Genomic DNA, 13,609 nt, shown 5'->3' on the forward strand with positions numbered 1-13,609 from the left:
TTTCTTAGTATTCTAGCGTCTGATCCATGAGCATCAAAAGCCGGTTGTGACGGCTGGAGTCCCTCTATCCCACTGACCTGCCGGAAAACTCATTACCATTCCCTTCACTCAGCGTGTTTTCCACTGCTCTTTTCTGTCGTATAATTGCAACGCAGAGGTTTTCCTCGCTGTGGAGCATTACCAGAGGCCTGCAGGGATCGGGACGTGTGGAGAGGGGGTGGAGGATCTGAACAGGGCAGTAATGGAGACCAGGTGGGAGTCGGTCCTGAAGGGGAAAAAAGTTTCAGCCGCTGTGGTGCAACTAGAAATATATAGTTACTCTTAAAAATAAAGGGTTTTTTTTCTTTCCCAAGTGATGCTGTTAGAACCACCATTTTTGGTCCCCCAAAGAAACTTTCAGTGAATCTTAGTGTGAAGAACATTATAAAAATCTAAAGAACGGAAAGGTTCCATGGATGTTAAAAGAAAATGATCCCATAATTTACTTAACCTCAAGCCATCCTAGGTGTATATGACTTTCTTCTGTCAGCCAAACACAGAGTTATATTAGAACATATCCTGGCTCTTCCCAGCTTTATAATGGGAGTTTTTGAAGCTCCAAAAAGCGCATCCATCATAAAATCCATACGGGGGTTAATAAAGGCCTGAAGCGGTGCGTTTTTGTTTGAAAAATATCCATATTTATAACTTTATAAACAAGAATCCAGCGGAAGAGTGACCTCTGACCCGACGTATGATTTAGGATGTAGGAGTATCATAAGCTTTGGTGAGAGTGAATCCTCTCAAGGTTGAAACAAATAGCTGCTAGGGCTCTTCCAACATTTTTTTAGGCTTCTAATTCGTGACCGGTGTTTTGTTTTCCTCAGTGGCGGTTCTAGACCATTTCAACTGGGGAGGCCAAGCTGGGGCCAGTTGTACTGTTGGAGGGGCCAGTTACATTTAGACCTTATTGTTGTCATATCATTTTCTGCACTGCACTGTAGGCATTAACAGGCAAAATACCATGTTTACAATCATTCAACAATGTATTTGCATTTCCATTATATTTTTTAGATTTGCATTACATATTCAGAATCAGTCACATTAACTGTATTCTACGATTTTTGTGTTTTTTTGCAAAAAATTGCAGCAAATTCATCTAGATTTAAGGCCTTTGCCCTCCTTGACTCAATACTTAGAATGCCTAAATTGCTTAATCTGTCATCTGACATTGTTTACCTGACTGAGATAGGTTTTCACCATCTTTAGTGCATACAATATAATATACAATTAAATTATGCTTATTTTAAATGTATTGTGCAGGCTAGGTATAAATATAGGAAAAACCATGATAATATGAAACGCTTCAAAACAGAGCGCACAAAGCGCGTATGCGCATCGCGGGTGCAGCATGATGTGCTCAAAGCAACGTGGAGTCACAGCGCTGCACAAGTGCGCATTTAAAAGTTCACGGCACAAAGCGAAGAAATGTCGAGCACACAAATCCTAGTGTAGCCTATATCTGTCCAACAGTTTATTGATAATTTGTTTCTTCACATAGTGAAGTTTTAAATTCCAGTTATTGTGCGTTTGATGCCGATTAGTCCTTGTGGTGTGAACAGGCACACGGTAGCGAGTCGTTTTAAAACAGCAACAAACATAAAATACAAATACACAAAATAAAGTCATTTTATGCAAATCCACAGCCTTTTATCTACAGATCAAGCATTATAATGTGAATATATCATATTGGAGAGAGTTTTACCGTGCATCCTGCTGTAACCGGACGAGGCGCGCGCGCTGTTTGAATACTGAATGGAGAATGATTGACAGATGAGGGAAAACGAGTTTCCATAAACTTTAATTTAATGATGTAAATAGACTTCTGTCCCTCACATTAAGCTATGGAATGGCTTCAGATGACTTTGTGAAATTATAATCAGACCCTCTCAGACCCAAGTCACCCAAACTGACGTGAAAAGAGGCACAGAAAAGCGCGCTGCATCCCTGTTTAAGTAAAAATACTCAGCACCATGAGTTTGTTGATCATTTTTATCCTTTTTCAAACTGCCACAAACTAACAAACGGCCAGGTTAAGATTAGCTGATCTAACGTTACACTTCTATAATGCATTTAATACAAATACAACATATTAACAACTTTACTCACCACTATATTTCCTTCTTTGCTTTAACTATAATATTCGCGCAAAACGTCCACCAACTTCTGAATAGAAAAAAACTGCAGATCCGATTTAAGCAGTCCCTCTAGGGGGTTACATTTGTGTTCCGTGTTGCCACTGTCTAATAACGGATGTGAAAAACAACGATAGCAAAAAATAGTTTTGTAAAAATTATTTCACACTCCACATTTAGGGGGGCCACAAGGGGGTCCAAGCTTGTTGTCACAGGGGCACTGGCCCCCCTCTAGAACCGCCACTGGTTTTCCTCTATCCTCTGCGCTTCCGCGTTCGTCAATATCTGTCGTGGCAGAGGTCATTCTACGGCCGGAACTAGACTTGCGTACAGAAGCCAGTGATTCTAGTTTATAAAGTTATAAATATGGATATTTTACTTACAAAAACACATTGCTTTGCTTCAGAAGGCCTTTATTAACTCCCTGGAGTCGTATGGATTACTTTTATGTTGGATGGATGCACTTTTTGGAGCTTCAAAAACTCAGACTCTATCCACTACCATTATAAAGCTGGGAAGAGCCATAATATTCTTTTAATATAACTCCGATTGTGTTTGGCTGAAAGAAGAAAGTCATATACACCTAGGATGGCTTGAGGGTGAGTAAATCATGGGCTAATTTTTCACCAGAATTTCAATGAGAACGACTTGAAAATCAAGTTCAATTGCTGAATTTGAATTGAATCAGTTACATGGCAAAGCTGTTTTTTCCTGGTGTTTTATTGGCACACACCACCTCAAACAATGACACACACAAGCAGACCAATGCACAAGCTCACATGTCCTCTGAGGAACTTCAGAAACCACAGCTTGAGCTTCCACCACACACGCAAACAATCGAGCCTTTATCTGCTCTGCTTCCTCAGCATGTCCCCCGCAGACAGACTCCTACCAAGAATCCATTAAACACAGATATCTGAGGAATTACAACAGTGTGTTTCACATTACCATGACCGATAAGCTTTTAAACCAGTTTTCTGTACCATTCTGTACAGATCAAGACTGCAGATAACTAGTGTTAACGTGTTTTTAGCTGGATAATATTATTTGTAAAGTGTTTGCTCATGATGAATACACTGATAAAAATTCCTACCTATCAGAACAACAGTATTTTCTTGTGATTTTTTAAATATATATTGCTCATTTATATATTCAAATATACAAGTAATCACATATAATGTATAAATAAATAATTTATAAAGTGTGTTTTATTCTTAATAATATTGTATGTAAAGTGTTTGCCTATTATCATAAATAGTGATGAAATCTTTACACACACACACATATATATATAGCCTATATATATACATATATACACACACACAACATTATTTTTATATATTTTGCATTTAGCCTTTATAATGTATCTATAAAATATACTATGTACAGTATAATGTAAAATATTATGTATTCAGTGCTTTTTCATTTGGATAATGTTCTTTGTAAAGTGTTCATCATCACAAATATGGTGATAAAACATTCTATATTTCCACAAAATTATTTCTTTGTGATTATTTTATATTTTATATTCACATAATCATTATATATTTTATATTATAATAATAATAAAGTTAGTAAAAAAAAATATATATAGAATAAACAAAATAAAAAAATATATATATATATTCAATGTGTTTTCACCTGGTTGCTCATTATCATGAATACACTGATAAAAAAAAAAATCCTATTTCCTCTGAGGGCTTTTTTTAAAAATCATTTGTATATAATATAATTTTTTGTGATTGTTTTGAATGTATGCCCCAATTTTAAAGGAACCGTTTACCTGTTATTTACTATGTTAAAAACCTGCAAGACGTCAAGCCTCGAAACATTTAGAATGAGGGCAAGTATAAATGACAGAATTTTAATTTTGGGAGAAGTTATCCCTTTAATTTGGATTTTCATTGAGAATGAACAGGAAATGTTTCACACAGAGAGACTCAAAAGTGCTGATTCACAGGAGCTTTAAGCCACATAAAATAAAGAACATCTCTGCATTTCCCTGGCCAGAAACAACGGCCGTGTTGTTCACTGGTATAATGTGGGGGAAGTTTGGCTGGCACGCGGGCAGGTTGTCCCATGGATGCTAATCACCCTCCCCAAAACCGGCATCTGAATGTGTTCATGCTTGTCTTGTTAGTTAGTGTGTTGCTTTTCAGATGTTGTTGTCTTTGAAAGGAGAGCATGATAAAGTGAGGTGTATGCATGTATGTATAAGTACGGTCATGTAGTTTGGAATAACCTCATTCTTACTCAGTTTGCTTTTTAGTTATTTTAGTTAAAAAACTTTGAATTCAACAACTGATCAGGTCATGAAAAAGAGCCGTGACTCATCTGTTCTGAGAGATTACACACCAGATTTTACCAGAACTTCACTTTGACTAAAACAATTACAAGGAATTTTACGCAGCATTAATCAGAAAAAAAGCTGTGAAATACAAAACAAATTTTCTGCACAACCAAATGAGAGAAATCATGATAAATCATGAACATGCATTTATGAATGCTGTTTAGAATATAGTTAGAAATGCAACTTCTTCCCCCCCATATTTTATGAAGACAAAATCATGAGATGCTGCTGATGGGTAATGGGCCAGATGTGCATACCTGTAAATGTATTCAGATTTATGCTGATCAGATGTAATTTTCCTGTAGCTGTTGAATATGTTATAGACTTTATGACAATAACCCATCAGGCTTTCAAGCTGCATCGCACCAAACTCAGCACAAACTTTATTGAACTTCTAGTTTTCTTGTAGACACAAACTTCAGAGGCTCTATTCCGACAAATATCAGATTAAACCACTTCTGGAAGGAGAAACATCTGGGGCGGGGTTGGATTTAGTCCTCAGGATATACAGCCCCACCCTCCACCGAGACAGTCATGTGAAAAAGAATTATATGGTTTTATCTGGTCCTTGGTCTTAAAATTATGTAAATACAACCTCAGATGAACAACACCACATGCCATATTAAACAGTGTCATGGTTTATTTAACAAAAACTAGGCCAAAATGAATCCACAAGCAATAACTTATCACCGGTTATTTATTTTACCAGTGCGTAAGACTATGTTGTAGTGTTTTTTAGGGCTTGTGTGTCATGTCTTTAGGGAAAAGTTGCTGTTTTTTCAGCAAGATTGAATGGTTTTGAATGGAGAGCTTCATTTTGACCTGAAAATATGAAGTTTGGGGAATTGGGTGAGAAGTTATGGATTTGTGTTTAGAGTTTCGAGAAGCAGTTTGCTGGTCTGGAGCCTTTAGGTGTGTGTTCACAATGACAAGGAGGAAATACATCAGTAATGATCTTAGAGAAGCAGTTGTTGCTGCCCGTCAATCTAGGAAGGGTTACAAGGTTATTTCCAAACAAACTGAAGTCTATCATTCTACAGTGAGGAAGATTATTCACAAGTGGAAAACATTCAAGACAGTTGCCAATCTTCCCAGGAGTGGACGTCCCAGCAAATTCACCGCAAGGTCAGACCGTGCAGTGCTCAGAGAAACTGCAAAACACCCAAGCGCTACATCTCAGACTCTACAGGCCTCAGTTAGCATGTTCAATATTAAAGTTCATGACAGTACAATTAGAAAAAGACTGAACATGCATGGCTTGTTTGCAAAGTTGCATCTGAACAAATAAAATAAGACTTCTGGAACAATGTCCTTTGGACAGACGAGACAAAAGTGGAGATGTCTGGCCATAATGCACAGCGCCACGTTTGATGAAAATCAAACACAGTATCAGCACAAACACCTCATCCCAACTGTCCATCATGCTGATGGAAAAAATATTTAAATATTGATTTCATGGTGACTTTAGTCTAGGCAGCATGGCTGGACTGGCCATTGGGCATACCGGGCATTTTCCCGGTGGGCCGACGTGCTTTTCGGGCCGATTCATCTCATACTCATATACATACATTTTTTATTTTTTTTTACGGCCCATAAAATTTGTACATCGGCGGCCCATTCGTTTGGTTTTGTTTTGCTTAATTGGCGGTGCTGGGTTTGTGCCGGTGTAATGCATTGGTCCAAAAAAGTCAGTGGTAGTTTTTTTTTTCTGACAGACCAGTCCATGAAACACGTAACGTTAGATCAGCGGCCCATTGGTTCTTTTCTTGATTGACACTGGGCTGGCCCAATCACAACTTTAAACGAGTGAGCGAGCGTGCAGCAGCGTCAGTGTGTATCTGTCAAAATAGTCAGCGAGATGGAGAAGAAACGCAAGGAATGTGCAGAGAAATAGCGTGAAAAAATAGAACCAGGCCCTTAAAGCAGACGCTTTATGTGTCAAAATATATGTTTTCTGACCTTCATCAGCTCCTTCATCAGCTCCAGCGGCAGATGATGATAGTGAGGAGGATCAGGAGAGAGATGAGAAAGTGTAGAGCCTGCGGTAAGCAGAACTACTTTCAAAACACTTAGGCTATGTCATGAGTGTAGGAACCCATAACCCAGTTACAGATTATTTCCACATCTGCATAGTTGACGATTACCGCAATTCACTAGAAATCTAATGAGAGGCGTTTGTAAACCATGTTTTCCGCCAAAATAAAAGCTTGATGCAGTTTGCGTCAAAATAAAAGATCATGTGCTTATCTCTTTCAAGTATAGAAATTGGTACAAAACTAATTATGAAAGTTTCCTTTATTTTTTAGTGCATTTGTTTTACAAAATATGGCAATTACTGTCATTGGGTTAATATTATAACTATTATTATGTAGTAGGTGTAATGTAAATAGACACTGTTACTAAAAGCGGTTTGATTTTTTCTTTGTTTAATTTGCACACTGAATATGGGTTGGAGCTTTTAATTTTGAACTCTCAAAGTGCACCAGATTGATGAATTTAACATTAAAATGCACACAATTTTCTCGCGTGGGGGCATGCCCCCGAACCCCCCTAGAAGGACCGAGGTCCACCCACCACAGTTTTAACAAAAATCCTGTAAGAAACACGGGTATTGCTATGCCAATGCAGCTTATAGCTTGTTTTAGGATTCACCACTGTGAAGTATAGTTCAACTGTATTAATAAATGTCACATTTTTACTTATTTCATCTGTTAACTCTCACTCGTTCCTATACTCACTCATTACATGGCATTAGGAGTTGGTATGCATATAATTAAGGGCGTGCAAAGATGGGTGGTGTTTATGATCATAGTGGGCCGGTCTGGGCCAAAATGCCCGGGCCGATTTTTTGTCCCAGTCCAGCCCTGCTAGGCAGTGAAAGTTGTGCATCTGTCCACATCCCGACATCATGTCGCCCAAACTGATCTTATCTCGGGTCTGTGGAACAATGGCACGACACTTAATGAAAGCCAGTTCGACGAGGAGGAAGAGAGATGGAGAGATTACCCCGTGTTCACCGCTTCAGTGCGTGAAAGGAACCATCCATTCCGCCATCGAACAATCCTGCAGATGTCACACAAATACATGACGGGAACTTTAATGGCCGAGTTAATGGAAACAGCCGAGGTTTGGGCCAAACACAGAGAGGCAGCTCTTATTACTTATTCATTGCTGAACAAGAGACGGCTGTGCTCTGGTGTGAGCTGCAGCATATCGCTTTCAGCTGGGTCACATATGCAGCACTCGGGAACACTGTTACGAAACACCGCAGTCAACAGATGTTTGGGCTTCTAGCGCTGCAGTGACCTGAAGACAGAGCTTCATGAACCAGCACTTCAACACAACAGCCTGATGCGGAAAACAGGAAAGAGAGTTTTCTCTTAAACAAGCCTCTTCCTATTGAAAACCTATTGAAAAAAAATAATATATATATTATAAAAATTGATTTTTAATGATGAAAAGTCATAATTATGGCATGTCAAATATGATATGAAAAGTCGAAGATATGAATAGAAATAATGGCATACTAAAACCAAATTATGACTTAAAATCAATGACATTAAAAAGTCAAAATTTTGAGAACTTGAAATTATGAATTAAAGTCGAAATTGAAAAGTAGCCTGCCGTATGAAATTATGACTTTCTGTCATAATTGTGGCATAGAAAGTCATAATAATGACTGCAGAATTTTTTTATTACTTTTCTCATAGTTGCGACTTTTATATAGCCTAATTGTAACTATGCCATACTTATGACTTTTTATGCCAAAATCTAAACTTTTTGTCATTTGACATAAAAAGTCAAAATTATGATTGAATTGATATAGGTCTAAACCTATAGGTTCCATTCCAAAAAATATATATATTTCTAAACGTTGCCAATAGAAAACATCAGAGAGATGCAGTGAACGTAAGGAGACAGAGACAGCTGCAGGTCAAAGTAATGGGTGTTCTGAAAGGTAGGTGCGAGCCAAAGGGTACACAACAGAAACTAACCCCTAATCCTACCCCACATCCTAACAGGCAGCTTTCACAACCAATTGTAAAGACCTTTCGGAATATCCACTGCCTTTTAGCACGCCAATTACTCCAACCTGCAGATACCCACACTTAAATGTGAGGGAGGAACGTGAGACGAAAGCAAGAGTCACGTGAATGCCTCATGCTGGATCATTATCCTCTCAATGTGATAATAACCAGTGTCTTATGTTTGCAAACAGCCAAACTGAATGGGGAAAAGTTGTGGAAATAGATGAACTAATAATTACAGAGTTAACAGCGTACTGTTATCAGTAGGCTACTTTAGGTCATGTTTGAATCTAAACAAACTTGAATGATGATCTGTGAATGAGCAGATTTTATCGTCATGTTGAACTGAAAGCCTGTGAATGAACACCAACTATTACTAATACTACTATTACTATTACTATTAAACTAAAGGTTTTTCAATTTAAAGTCTATCTAAGGATTCTCAAATTTTATGAACACTCTTAAAAAAATAAAAGTTCTTTATGGTTCCAAGAACCTTTAAAATCCACGGAATCTTTCTAATCCTCAAAATGTTCTCCGCAGTAAGAAAAAATGAAAGGTTCTTTGGGGAACCAAAAATGGTTCTTCTATAACTGCAACAAAAAACATTTTAAAACTTTTATTTTTAAGAGTGAAGACATGACATGTTTTGTGTGAGGACCATCTGTCAATTTTCACTGAATCTTTCTAGGATGTTTAACTATTTGGCCACATCATCTTCAAAAACCACCAAAGAAATAAAAGTCTTAGTTTGATACAGATCAGAACCAGTTGTGTCAGTAAAGGACTTTAGAAACTAGTAATTTAGCCGTTAAGTTGTTCTTCTAAACACATCCTCCTCACAGCAGAAATCTGTACGGTAAGTCAAGCCAGATAGTCTTGCCAAAGACTGGCAGCAACATGCCAGGAAAAAAAATCATGGCTGGTTAATATTTGGTCTTTTTGAAAGCCAGGTGATGACACAGCACTGTTTCACATTAAAACCAATTGCATGCTGTTGAGCCGAGAATTAACAAGATTCAGCCAGGATTATTAATATGGTTTCAGATCCTTTGGCTTGTGAGATCAGATCTAAAGCACATTAAACCAGATCATCCAGTTTCACACTGGTAAGCAAATCTACCCTTCAGGACCAGAATATGAACAACATAATATTGCAAATTCATGTTCATGCAAAGAAAATGCTTCATTAAAGGCCTGTTGGAGATGGCATCCTAACAAAGAAGGCATTCAGTTTTAGTCCGGGCATGTTTGTTTCCATCATATCAATAAACACATCGACTACTATGCAAAACACAAACTTATTTACAAAGCAAGAGTTTGTTCCATGAAATCTAAAGCTTATCAGCTCTTTAAACAGCAGCCTAGAAAGACTATCATGAGACTCTTTTACAGGAGGTTTGATGGGCTGTGGTTGAAGATCAATGGTTGTTAATAAGATAAAACCACTGTGGTTATTATCAAAAATGTAACCAAACGTTTCATATTAAGGGTGTATAACATACATGCATACCACGGTCTGTCTGAATACTTGATTCTGATTGGCTCATCACTCGCACAAAGAAAATTCTGACCTTACCATCTGAATGTTGCAGCAGGTCTCATTAACTTCTATTGTCCAATTTTGGTGAGCCCATGCAAATTTTTATCCTTAGTTCCCTGTTCTTATCTAACAGGAGTGGCATCAGGTGTGGTGATCTGCTTCAAGGTTTGACGTGTTGTGCTTTCAGAGATGATCTTCTGCAGACCTCGGTTGTAAAAAGTGGTTATTTGAGTTACTGTTGCCTTTCTATCAGCTCGAAACAGTCTGGCATTCTCCTCTGACCTCTGGCATCAGCAAGGCATTTTCACCCACAGAACTACCGCTCACTGGAAATGTTCTCTTTTTATGACCATTCTCTGTAAACCCTAGAGATGGTTGTGCATGAAAATCCCAGTAGACCAGCCTGTCTGGCACTGACAACCATGCCACTTTCAAAGTCACTTAAATCACATTTCTTCTCCGATTTGATGTTCAGTTTGAACTACAGCAGATCATCTTGACCATGTCTAAATGCCTAAATGTATTGAGCTGCTGCCATGTGATTGGCTGATTAGATATTTGCGTAAAAAAAAAAAAGTAACAATTTTGCGTCATGCATCATGATAAAATAACTGTAATGCATGGCTTCTCAGAGGGCTCATTTCTTTATTAAAACAAGTCATAACAGCACTGATATCTAATATCAGTAATCAGCACTTTATTAACCTTATAAATGACAAAAGACATTTTATCCTCAATATGGTATTACTGTGTTGCTTTTAGCCAAATGTTGAGAAAGAAAATAAATGTATTCAAATGAGCATGGATTACTTGGTTCCAAAACCCACAGATATTCAAGTGCAGACAAGAACTCCACTCAGTTTCTCAAGCAAAACCACTAAACCTGCTCATTCCACAAACACACACCTTTAAAATAACATTCCTCATGTGTGAAACGGGCCACTGGAGAAGGAATATCAGGATCAGTGGGTCAAACAAAACACAGGCAGCTCACTGGAATATCTGCTGAATCACAGTCAGCTATAAAAGGTGCACAATCGCACAGGACTGAAAAAGTGCTGTGACTCAAACTTCATCAGAAAAAAAGAAAGAAAAGGAAAACCACAAAGTATATTAGAATCCACTCTCAGATAGGAACATCTGAGAATGGGCTCTGTTCCAAAACCTAGTGAGCTTCTTGCTAACCTACTGAGGCTCTCCATGAACCCGAACTGAAAACGACATAAGAGACCATTTTGGTCCTCAAAATAAGGACCAAACAGTTCCAAGTTACAGAGTTCAAAGTTAGCATGTCACTAACTTACCAATGAGAGATAAATGAAGAGTTAGAGCATCAACCGTAAAAAGTATTAAAATATTTATCATATTTATAATCATCATTCCTCTCGGTTCATCTTGCACTGATTTTTTTCCATTAACTTTTTTGCGATGGGAAAATGTTTTGGAACAAAAACCTGTTCCAAAACAACGACTGTATTGTTATAAGATCACTTCTTTAGTCAAAATTTACATTTCATGTATATTTTGACTAAAGAAGTGATCTTATAACAATACAGTCGTTGTTTTGGAACAGGTTTTTGTGTATGAGCAACCACGATGCATTAAAGGAACCGTATGTAAGAAATGTATTTCAATTAATCATAAAATGGCCCTGATATGTCACTAGACATTAAGAAATCATTTCAAATACTTATATCACTGACAACAGTAGTCCGGCCAGGATATTGTCATTTAAAAGTGAAGTTGCAGCCCTCAACTGATGTTGATGTTGTCACGTTGTGTTTTGGCCTGATGCCCAACCCTCCAACTACTAATCACGAAGTCAGTAGTGTTTCGGCATCCGGGTTGCCAGCTCTACTCTAGTTACCACAGCTGCAGCTACAAACGTGTCGGATAAAAAATGTCTAACGTTACGAAACCCAGAAGACCTCGTTATGAATCCGAAATACGTTGTGACAAAGTCCGAAATAAAACAAGGATTTGTATAGGAGATGCAAGTTAGACTAACAGCTACTGTTCTAACAATGTACTGTTACATAAGAGCGTAGGCTACATCTTTACGATTATATTTGGCTAATCGCCATAAGTAAATTTTTGCGATACATAATTACTTCGCAAAACATCTCTCATGAAGCATAAACATAATTAACAGAAAAAAAAAATTATTGTGTAGGACTCGTCACTTGCCATTGGAAGCTCCTTGTAGCAGCCTACGTTCCTGCTGGATCCTGCAGCCTAACTGGCAACCTAGAGTCAGGGGGGAGGGGGAGGGGATACACCGCTCTACAGTAATTTGAAAGTGATTGCAGTACCAGTTTTGGCCACAATCTTACATAGGGTTCCTTTAAAATGCAGACTACATAGAGAGCTCACAAGGTTTTAAAACAAACCCCTTGATTTTATCATGATGCATGATGCAAAAAAAATTTTTTTGTTAACGCAAATATCTAAACAGCCAATCACATGGCAGCAACTCAATACATTTAGGTATTTAGACATGGTCAAGATGATCTGCTGTAGTTCAAACTGAACATCAAAACGGAGAAGAAATGTGATTTAAATGACTGGGATTTTCATGCACAACCGTTTACAGAGAATGGTCAGAAAAAGAGAAAATTTCCAGTGAGAGGTAGTGTGCTTGTGGAATGAGAGTCTAACGGCTTTTCGATCCCCAGGAGTGCGGAACTTAGGTGTTCTTGTTGACCAGCCTTTAAAATTTGACAAACACATTTCATCCGTAATCAGTTCCAGTTTCTACCAACTTCGTCTACTGTCTAAAACCAAAGGCTTTCTCACTCCGAAAACTCTGGAAATGGCTGTTCATTATAACGTCTCGACTAGATTACTGCAATTCCTTATATTTGCAGTAGGCTTTTTCAAGTTCTCAAATTGCTCGTCTTCAGTTAGTCCAAAATGCTGTGGCCAGACTTATTCATAAGTGTCGCAAATATGACCACATCTCTCCGATTCTCAAATCTCTACACTGGCTGCCAGTTCGACAGAGATTAGATTTTAAAGGTCCCGTATTATGCCCCTTTTCACAAGATGTAAAATAAGTCTCTGATGTCCCCAGAGTGTGTATGTTAAGTTTCAGCTCAAAATACCCAACAGATCATTTTTTACAGCATGTTTAAATTGTCATTTTTTGGGGCTCAGAAAAACGTCTACTGACGTCATTAAAGAAGGAAGTAGAGGGATGTAGTCCAAACGGGCCGTTCAATGTAGGCGACTTCTGTTAAATAAAATATCTCGCTTGGCATTGAACTTTGAGCTTTATAATTTTACAGATATTATTTATACTCTAACAACAACATTACACACTAACTAAAGTTTGAAACATGGGATCACGAAGAACGGGACCTTTAAAATTCTACTCTTTGTTTTTAAATCTCTACATAATTTAGCTCCTGCCTATCTCTCTGAACTTGTTCATCGCTACACCCTTTCCAGAAGCCTAAGATCCTACGACCAGGCTCTGCTGGTAGTCCCTCGCGTTAGACTCAAGCGTAGAGGG

The sequence above is a fragment of the Abramis brama genome (genome assembly GCF_963993115.1).
Source record: "Abramis brama genome assembly, chromosome: 3".
Lineage (NCBI taxonomy): Eukaryota > Metazoa > Chordata > Actinopteri > Cypriniformes > Leuciscidae > Abramis > Abramis brama.